The sequence below is a fragment of the Eubalaena glacialis genome, chromosome 15 (assembly GCF_028564815.1).
Source record: "Eubalaena glacialis isolate mEubGla1 chromosome 15, mEubGla1.1.hap2.+ XY, whole genome shotgun sequence".
NCBI lineage: Eukaryota > Metazoa > Chordata > Mammalia > Artiodactyla > Balaenidae > Eubalaena > Eubalaena glacialis.
The window spans coordinates 12,360,283-12,371,663 of NC_083730.1; the positions used below are offsets into that span (position 1 = coordinate 12,360,283).

Below are 11,381 nucleotides of genomic sequence, written 5' to 3' on the forward strand. Positions count from 1 at the left end.
TGAATGTGGTTCAAGGTACATTATTTTTTTAGTCACTCCAAGTTACAGCAGATCTCCAGAGCATGGGCATACATGTATGTGACTTTATGTGTATGTTTTAAGGAAGGGAGTAAGTGGTGCTTATCCAACATGGAGTCATAGTATGAACAGAATGTTCATTAAGGTAAGAAAATATCAGGTGATTATTCTAGTGTAGAGGGAAAAAAATCTTAGCCCTCCTGAACACCAACTCTGCTTGATTTAGTAGTATGGTCTGGATTCAGATTTATAATTGCATTGATAAGGCACAATAGGCTGTACTCAGCACCAAAGATAGTTATTGAAAAGACAGGATGGAAGACAGAAAACATCATGGCACATCCTGAAATGTCACAACAGGAGTCTTCTGAAACCTGAGCCCATTTTGTGATGCTCAAGTCCATCGGAATTTGGGGTGTGCTTGGTCATGAGAAATGGGGTTGAGTGTGTGTTTACAATTCCAACACAGGGCCCTGGAATCCCTTTAGTGTTTAAACCTGGTTAGTCATGTAGCCCCACAGGTGTCCACGATGGGCCCTTAACACAGTCTGTGAAATACAGACAACTCTCCACCTTTTAGGTATCTGGGTCTCATCATTGCTGGTTCTCAGGACTTAATACACAATCATGACCACCAGATGCAACGTCAGGTGTGTATTCCTTAACTGGAGTTTCACTGATCTTGAATCTGGTATATAGGTGTGCTCCTAATAATCTCTTGGATTCACATTACAAGGTGAATGGACCAAGACTGAAAGCTTATGGTATCCCTGAGTCTAGAGAAAACCTTTAGAACCACCTGTTACCCCTTCCATTCTACCCCAAAGCCAAATGTTTATCTACGTCTTCCCTACTAATAACATAAATACAATATAAAGATAACAAGTCTTCAAAAAGGGAGGTTGAAAATAGTTGCATTTTCTAAAATGGAGAAGGCAATAAGTCCCGTTTATGTTTTTTAACAAAGAACCTAGAATCTTATGTAATGCCATACATGAATGAACCAACCTTGTTGATAGTGAATTAAACCTACACTTTGTGAAATAAACAGCATCCTTAATAGCCAAGCATTGGTTAATATAATTTTGGAAGTAGTTAAGTCGTGATTCAGCTATCAAAATAAACAGATTTGTGTCATGTGTAACTTTATTTTATTCAACCTGTAAACAAATAAGCAAACAAAAAATAAAAACATATTTATAGAAGCAGTTTATTCAGGGATAGTTAACAGTACTTCCTAAATCACAGCAAATGTACTTAGCTTTTATATTTTTTTGCAAATAATAATTTTCCAGGTTTTCAATATTAAGTGTACCACCTCAGAAGCATAGTGATTTTTAAAAGTAACCTTATCAAATAATAACTTGAATAGTTCATACATTATGGGTGAAGAAAAAAGAACATTCTCTCCAGTTGAACAGTTAATATGTATCTAAATATTCAAGATTCTTAGGGAAGCTGTAGGATTTATTTGGCAATGATTATGTTTTAGCTTTCTAACTTAGTGAAATTCAATCATTTAAATACAACATTTATTTGTTTTCAATCTGATTATTATTATACTATTAGATTTATTTCAAGCCCAGAAATGTAATATCAACTTGATCTTTTTATAGGGAGGAAAGAGATTTGTCCCTGCCTATTCCAGTAGCTCAAATTAATTTCTCGCAGCTGGGAGGGGGAAAGATCTAATGAGAATTTTATTAATTCAGGGTCCAGCCAGATCCAAACTACTTGGGAAGGAAGGGTGGCAGAGTAGATTTAGATGAGATCTTCAGTCCAAAAGTCAGAATTTAAACTCTGACTTAACGACTAATGACTGGTTTTATGCAATTCATTTAACCTCTGAGACCCTCAATTTTCAAGAACCACTATTACTAGATGATCTAATAATCCCAACTTGAAAAATGCCATGTTATACTCAAACAGTGGCATACTTCATGCAGTTCTGAATTGTATGATTTGTGTGTGCTATATAATGCTTTACAAACAGGCAAATGATACTGTTTTATCTATATGTGAGCTTTGAGTGTTCTAGCCAACATGTAATGCCAATCTTATTTGGATATAATAACACTTTAAAAGGGGGGGGGGTCAGTTTGAAGAATTACAATTTCTTGAATAGAATGATTACTCACAAGCAAAAACTGGAAGTATAAAAATCATCGTTTCATCAGAAAATTTTAGTTTTTATTTTATTAATTCATTACCTATACTCTCTTATGGGAAAAACAAATAGCCACTTTAAAATCATTAACCTTTAAGTTTGTTAGCATCAATCTATATATTTTTCCTTCACTCTCTCAAAGATTTTGCATGAGAGCACTCCCTTATATATATCACTTGCTCAAAAATCTCTGTCTTGGATTTGTTACTAATAAGGCCAATATAAAGCATTTTTTGTGTTTTCCTTTAGTATTTGCTTTACAATTTTGAAAGTTTTCCAGCATGCCAAAAATTGGAAAGAATTATACAATAATCTAAGTACCTACCACTAGATTCAACAATTAAATGCATGTTTCCATATTTGCTCTCTCGTTCCATCCATCCAGCCAGCCAGCCAGCCAGCCAGCCGACCAGCCAGCCAGCCAGCCATTAATTTATCAATCATCTTGCTAAATCATTTGAAAGTAAGTAGTGTGATACCTCCAGCTCTGTTCTTTCTTAAGATTGTTTTGGCTATTCAGGTTTTTTTGTGTTTCTATACAAATTTTTTATTAATTTTTATTGGAGTATAGTTGCTTTACAATGTTGTGTTAGTTTATACAACTTTTAAAATTGTATAACTTTTAAAGTTATTTGTTCTAGTTCTGTGAAAAATGTCACTGGTATTTTGCAAGGGATTGCATTGAATCTGTAGATTGCCTTGGGTAGTACGGTCATTTTAACAATATTAATTCTTTCAAACCATAAACAAGGTATATCTTTCTATCAGTTTATGTCATCTTCAATTTCTTTCATTAGCATCTTATGGTTTTCAGAGTACAGGTATTTTACCTCCTTAGGTAGGTTTATTCCTAGGCATTTTATTCTTTTTGGTGTGATTATAAATGAGATTGTTTCTTTAATTTCTCTTTCTGATACTTTGTTTTTAGTGTATTGAAATTCAACAGATTTCTGTATATTAATTTCAGTGTATCCTGAAACCACTGAATTCATTGATGAGCTGTAGTATTTTCCTGATGCTGTCTTAGGATTTTCTATGTATAGCATGTCATCTGCAAAACAGTTTTACTTCTTCCTTTCTAATTTGGATTCCTTTTTATTTCTTTTTCTTCTCTGGTTGCTGTGGCTAGGACTTCCAACACTATGTTGAATAATAGTGGTGAGAGTGGACATCCTTGTCTCGTTCCTGATCTTAGAGGAGATGCTTTCAGGTTTTCACCATTGAGTACAACGTTACCTGTGGGTTTGTTATAAGTGGTCTTTATTATGTTGAGGTATGTTCCCTCTATACCCACTTTCTGGAGAGTTTCTATCATAAATGGATGTTGAATTTTGTTAAAAGCTTTTTCTGCATCTATGGAGATGATCATACATTTTTTATTCTTCAATTTGTTAATGTGATGTACCACACTGATTGACTTGCAGGTATTGAACCATGCTTGCATCCCTGGGTTAAATCCACTTGATCATGTTATATGATTCTTTCGATGTATTGTTAGACTTGGTTTGCTAATATTTTGTTGAGGATTTTTGCATCTATGTTCATCAGTGATATTGGCCTGTAACCTTTCTTTTTGTGACATTTTTGTCTGGTTTTGGTATCAGGGTGATGCTGGCCTCATAGAAGGAGTTCTGAAGTGTTCCTTCCTCTTCAAAATTTTGGAATAGTTTGAGAAGGATAATAGTTAGGACATGTTATAGAAGCTTAATTTTTGGAGTTTCCTATGCCAGAATAAGAAATAATGAAAGAAGGTATGGCTTCAAACCAAGCCCTGACACATACTCAACTTTCATCTATTTATGTCAAAAAGGTACATCTTCACAACTCTGTCATAATGAGCTGTGGCAGTCATGGGAACATTTTCAGCTATTGTTTTCATTTTATTCAAAATATACACATGGGCTATTGACATTTGGTGGCTGTGTCAAGTGCTTAAGAATGGGGTAAAGAGGAAGCATCAAAGAGCTTCGAGTCTAAGGGTGGGGAGAGGAGAGGGAAATCAACAAAATATGCTTATGCAGATGCTGTGGGAAGTTCATCATTTGGATTTGAGTTTTCATACATGGGTGTATATACAAGTACTGACATTTATGAAATAATAGGAATTAATCCAATTACAAATAAAATTAGGGAATTCTAACTGTGTTTACTAATTGTTGGATATAGAAATTATTCCAGCATTTTCATCTCACTTTCCTGTGAGACTCTTGCTTATCCCCTACTCCTTCCTGAATAGGGAAAATATCAATTTTCTATACTCTTTCTCCAAACTTCCTGAGTTGAAATTCATACCTTTGGTTATGTGATAATTTAGAAAGTTGAAAATATCAATATTGGAAATTCATAACTAATTAGTAATTAATAACTTTAATCATTAACTGAGAGCAAGTTTTGGTTTGAGTGTCACCCAGCAAATCTGTGGACATGCTTGACATTGTTGTCCAATCATTTGGGGATTAAAAAAAAAGAAGACATTGACTAAACCCACAGAGAATACATTTCTAAAACATAAATAAGTAATCTAGCCTTCAGAAAACAACATATTCCTATTAGAGTCCAATAGAAGTCAACAATTTCAACAGATTAGTTCCTTTTACTGCTGTAGGAAATGCAAGGGACAATATGTTTATCACCTTTTTTTTCTCTAGGAATTCAACATCCAACGTTCTAGATACTAACCTATTTTCATGTTTCCCTTGCAGTATATGATTTATTCACGATTTGTACTATCAACCAGAATAGTTATATCACTTTTCAGAATTTTTTCTGATATTGCTCATCTTTCCTTTAAAGGCTGATTCCTTTACAGTATCTGAAACTTTTTTTTTTTTTTTGGTTGACATGGTGGTGTTGAACTGCTGCAATCTCAGCAGTGTCTCAGTTAACGATACCCTTCAGCTCAAAAATAATTCATTTCTCTCCTAATCCTTTATGTGGAATTGCATGTTTTTAGTCCCCAAGCCTCTTAGGCAAGAGAAGGAAAAATGCTGTTTCCAACAATGCATTTCAAACATAAGGGTTAGAGAGAGAGGAAGAGCTGCACATTTAGAACAAGATGCCATCATATAACACAATAAGTGTAAACTTTTATATCTCCTCCTCCATCCCCAAAAGTCATAATACAGGTAGGTAAGATAGAAAAGCACACCAAACCAAACAGCACTAACATATCTCAGCTACAAAAGTAAAACACTACCTTTGATGTGAATATTTGTGTGCAGTGGTTTCACTCATGGACACATGGAATTAGTGCTGTAAGGATGTCCTCACATATATATGCTGACTGTTACCTTGCATTTGTGTGACATGATTTGGCAGCACGACTATATCTATAATTTCTCTTACATCTAAATAATATTTTTGATACTTGTACATAGCTCTGGTGATATTATTAATTTCTGTTATAGTCTATCATCAGTTGAAACGAACAAAAAATACAAATATTTCTTAGACACTACCAACTGAAATTATGAATTTATGAGATCTCAAGCTGAAATTATTGATAATAAAGCAACATATCTTGGTTGGTACCTATACAAATGTAAAATACTTTAAGTTGTGAAGATTGTAAGACTAGTCTTCTCTATGCAAAGATGAAATCCTAACTAAATTTAAATTTACTGGTCAATTTAAAATTTAAAATCAACTGTAGAAAATAACCTCTTTATTAAAAGAAGGAAAGGAAAGTTAATATATTGAACATGTTTTATGGATAATCAATATACAGTATATCAGAAAACCCTTTCCAGCAGGTCAAAAGGCAAGTATAGAGATGTTTTTATAAAGACAGGTTGGAGTCGATGTGTGCTCCAATGCATTGTCTCTAATTTTTAATGGAATGATTTAGAATTCTAATTCTAAAGGAAGGATAGCTCCACTTAAAACTGACAACAATAATGTTTTCAAACAAATACTGCATATTTGCCTTGCATCAGTGTAGGACTAAGCGTCTTACATCTATTATTTCATTGCATGCCCTCATAAGTGTCTGAAAATGTATGAGAATCAGAATAATATTTTACGTTACTTACTTGAATCTAGCAAAACAATTTCCCTTTTTATTCAATTGCTTTTCTCAAAAGGCTTGAGACAAAAGTCAGAAGTGATGGTTTATGCTAATTTCATCATTGAGTACAGCTGAGACTGAGAACTACTTTAATGAATGAAATGTCAAAAGTGTATTATTTGGCCTGACATATTTGAATTTAGAGTCTATGTGCACTAAATTATTTAGATAATTTCAAGATTCTATTTCATATTTTGCCTAGCAATAAAAAATATTTGATAATAATGTTGACCATCATGTGATCAACACAGTGGGATGTCTTATGTGGTGAGTATTGAGGCATGTAATTAAAACAAAATATGTCAGACTTACTTCCAAATCCTTGCAATAATTTAACATTCCAACTTTGTATTTCTACATTTCATGATAATGCACTAAGTATACTTTCCTTCAAATGTTTCCTTTTACATAAATATTTTGTGGAACAGCATAATTTCTCCCATTTTTTCTAAGTCTTCTGGTATTTGGAGAAAATTCTATTTATATAAAATTTATTTCAGTAGTTATTAAATGGAATACCTGCTATATGAGAAATACATGTTTCAGGACTGAGAAGATAATTAGGACAAGCCAGCTATCCATAAGGATTATAAAACAGTGATTCAACTCTGTTTAGAGGAAAATAAAGAATTCTGTCCATATTGTGAGGATTGGTGTTTCTAGGAGTATGCATTTCACAGATGTCCTTATTAGCTCTGCATTTTTCTTTCATGTGTGCATAATTGTACTGCACAGTCTTACAATCATGCATTTTAAAAATATAGCCCTTTATAAAGTTTTCAATCTAGTAAGTCAGACCATTAACAGAAGTCCCAGCACTGCTTAAAGAGGCAGTCATAAATCTCAAATTTAAAGTCTTTATTTTATTACCCCAATGGAATAAAACTAGAAAGGGAAAATAAAATCATTTCCTCAAGTTCCACAGAGGTGTGATGCACAGCATTTCAGAAGTTCTATGAGGTCTTCCAAAGCCAAGTGTAATTAAATGTAGAAAGCTGGAGACTGCTCTATGAAAAAAAAATGGGACAACTTGCATGTTCTTATTAAAATCATAAAGTTTACCTCTAACCTGTATCCTTCAGGTGGCAAAATTATTATGAATTTCATGCACTATGTTCTTCTTCCTCATAACTTTTCAAATTTTGAGACGCTAGGACAAATTATCTTTACTGACTAAGCAGATATTCTGGGATAATTCTGTAAAGGTCCAGCAGTAAAGGCTCATATGAGCCACACCTAGCATGAAACTGTTTTTTTTCAAGTCTAGTAGTGCCCAGTGGGCTAGCATATTATATCATTTAGACCACGACTAGAGGATTAAAACAAGTGTGTTGAGCAAAAGAAAGTAGTATAAACACCCATGAACTCAAAAGCACTTTCTCACAAAAACATTTTACCTAATACAGAAAAAGAAATAAAAGAAAACACATTAGCTTTCAGCCACTGTGGTGCCTTGTGAAAACATAGCTGGCTCAATGTTAATTTAAACCTAATTTTATTGTCAATGTCGCAAATGTACAAAAATTATGACTGAATTTGTATTAAATGAATAGAAACCAGGGCCACAAATACAAGTGGGGAATTTACAGAATACAGGTGTTGCCAAAATATCCATAAAGGGTAGAATGCTTATATTTCGAGCAAAGAAAAGAAGGGTAACATATAAAAAAATCAACTCAAAATGGATTAACGATATAAGCCTAAGACCTGAAACTGTAAAACTAGAAGAAAAAACAGAGGCAAGATCTCCTTGACATTGTTCTTGGCAGTGATTGTTTTGAATGACAATAAAAGCACATGCAACAGAAGCAAAAATAAACAAGTAGGACTATATCAAACCTAGAAGTTTTTGCACAGGAAACAATCAACAAAATAAAAGGCAACCAAAGGAATGAGAGAAAATGTTTACAAATTGTATGTACAATAAGAGGTTAATATCCAAAATATAAAAGGAACTCATAACACTCAATGGCAAAAGAACAAATAACCCAATTACAAAATGAGCAAAGGACCTGAATAGACATTTTTCTAAAAAGAGCATACAGATGGCCAACAGGTATATAAAAAGATGCTCATTATCACTAATCGTCAGGGAAATGCAAATTATAACCACAATGACATATCACCTCACATCTCTTGGGATGGATATTATCAAAATGTCAATGATAGCAAATGTTGAGGATGATGAGAAAAGGGAAGCCTTATATACTGCTGGTGGGATTATAAACTGGTACAGCCATTATGGCAAACTGTATGGAAGTTCCTCAAAAAATTAAAAATATAACTACCATATGATTCAGCAATACTACTTCTCAGTGTATATTCAAAGGAAAAATAAAATCACTATCTCAAAGAAATACGTGCATTCACATATTCACTGCAGCATTATTCACAGTACCCAAGATGTGGAAACAACCTAAGTGTCCCTTGACAGATGAATGGATAAAGAAAATGGGTGGTATGTGTATACATACACACACACACACACACACACACACACACACACATATATATGTATATACTTACAATGGAACATTATTCAGTCTTAAAAAGAAGGAAATCCTGCCATTTGCAATAACATGAATGGAGATTGAGGACATTATGCTAAGTGAAATAAGCCAGACACAGAAAGACAAATACTGCATGATCTTACTTACATGTGGAATATAAAAAAGTCAAACTCATAGCAACAGAGAGTAAATGGTGGTTATCAGAGACAGTGGGCAGGGAGGAATAGGTGGAATAGCAGGGATATTTTAGGCAAACTATTCCGTATAATACTATAATGGTAGAAACATGACAATATATATATATCAAAACCCATAGAACTGTAGAACATAAAGAGTAAACCACAGACTTTAGTTAATAATAATGTTTTAATATTGGTTCATCAATATTGAACATAAGATTTTGCACAGCAAGAAAAAATAAACAAAACGAAAAGACAACATATGAACTGGGAGAAAATATTTGCAAATGATGAAACTGACAAAGGCTTAATTTCCAAAATATACAAAAAGCTCATACAACTCAATAACAAAAGGCAACAAACAACCCAATTGAAAAATGTGCAGAATACCTAAATACATATTCCTCCAAAGAAGACAAACGGATGGCCAATAGGCACATGAAAAGATGCTCATAATCACTAATTATTAGAGAAACGCAAACTCAAACTACAATGAGGTACCATCTCATACCAGTCAGAATGACCACCATTAAAAAGTCTACAAGTAATAAATGTTGGAGAAGGTGTGTAGAAAAGGGAACCCTCTTACACTGTTGGTGAGAATGTAAATTGGTGCAGCCACTATGGAGAACAGTATGGAGGCTCCTTGTAAAACTAAAAATAGTTACCATATAATCCAGCAATCCCAATCCTGGGCATAGACCCAGACAAAACTATAATTCAAAAAGTTACATGCACCCCTATGTTCATAGCAGCACTATTTACAATAGCCAAGACATGGAACAACCTAAATGTCCATCAACAGATGAATGGATAAAGAAGATGTGGTACATATATACAATGGAATATTACTCAGCCATGAAAAAGAATGAAATAATGCCATTTGCATCAACATGGGTGGACCTACAGATTATCATACTATGCAAAGTAAGTCAGAAAGAGAAAGACAAATACCATATAATATCACTTATACATGGAATCTAAAATACAACACAAATGACATATCTATTAAACAGAAACAACAAATGAACATATCTATTAAACAGAAACAACTCTCAGACATAGAGGACGACTCGTGGTTGCCAAGGGGCATGGAGGGTGGGGGAAGGAAGGATTGGGAATTTGAGATTAGCAGATGCAAACTAGTATAAATAGGATGGACAAACAACAAGGTCCTGCTGTATAGCACAGGAAACTGTATTCATTACCCTGTGATAAACCATCATGGAAAAGAATATGAAAAAGAATATATATGTGTGTGTGTGCGTGTATAACAATCTCTTTGCTGTACAGCAGAAATTAACACAACATTGTAAATCAACTATACTTCAATAAAATATTAAAAAAAGGATTTGCCTTACCACTGAAAGAAGAGCACAAGATTTTCTTATTGAAGGTGTTATTACCTTTGGAAAAAGTGAAGTCTCTGATCGTTTACCATCCTCAGCTGGCATACTGTGTAGTTCAGTTTTTAGAAAAGGACAGCACCCTCACTGAACCAGTGGTGATGGCACTTCTCAAGCACTGGCCAAAGACTCACAGTCTAAAAGAAGTAATGTTCTTAAATGAATTAGAAGAGATTCTAGATGTCATTGAACTGTCAAGAGTTTGTGAAGATCATGGAGCGTTTAGCCAAGTGTGTCTCCAGCCCCCACTTCCAGGTGGCAGAGCAAGTGCCATATTACTGGAATAACGAGTACATCACGAGTCTAATCAGTGACAGTGCAGCAAAGATTCTGCTCATCATGTTTCCATCCTTGTACCACAACTGAAAGACCCACTGGAACAAGGCAAGACGTAGCTGGATATATCAGTACAACACGCTGAAACTCATCATGGAGATGAACCAAAAACTATTTGATGACTGCACCCAGCAGTTTAAAGCAGAGAAACTGAAAGAGAAGCTAAAAATGAAAGAACGAGAAGAAGCGCGGGTTAAAATAGAAAACCTAGCGAAAGCAAACCCCCAGCTACTAAAAAAGAAACATGAAAACGTCTACGGTGTAACTTGAATGTTTTTATGAGATAGGAATGTGGCTCCATCATGGGAGGGGATGGAAATCAATATCACTAACATTGTATATGAAACTATCTGCAATAAAAATACTTTTCAACTTTAAAAAATATTGATTGAACAAACATATCACTCTAATGTAAGATAATAATAATAGGGGGAAATGTATGGGAGGGAGGAGGGGGCATATGAGAATTCTCAGTACTTTCTGCTCAATTTTTGCATAAAACTAAAACTGTTTTAAAAATGTCTACTAAGTTTTTAAAAAGTTAGGAATCCTAGGCTCCAAGAGCTTTAAGATAGTAGACACACACTGAAAGAAAGCCACTGGATTTTTAAAGAAAAGAAGGTCATTATTAGGTGATGGATTGAGGTGTTTTTGTAGAAGTGATGGGGCAGAAGTTGGTTCATGAGAATGGGAAAGAAT

At 34.1% G+C, this 11,381-nt stretch overlaps 1 pseudogene; it reads left to right on the forward strand.

Annotated features, from left to right (window-relative positions):
- Positions 1-10,952, forward strand: part of LOC133075092 (serine/threonine-protein phosphatase 2A 56 kDa regulatory subunit gamma isoform-like) — a 97,443-nt pseudogene extending 86,491 nt beyond the window's left edge.
- Positions 10,953-11,381: the final 429 nt, after the last annotated feature.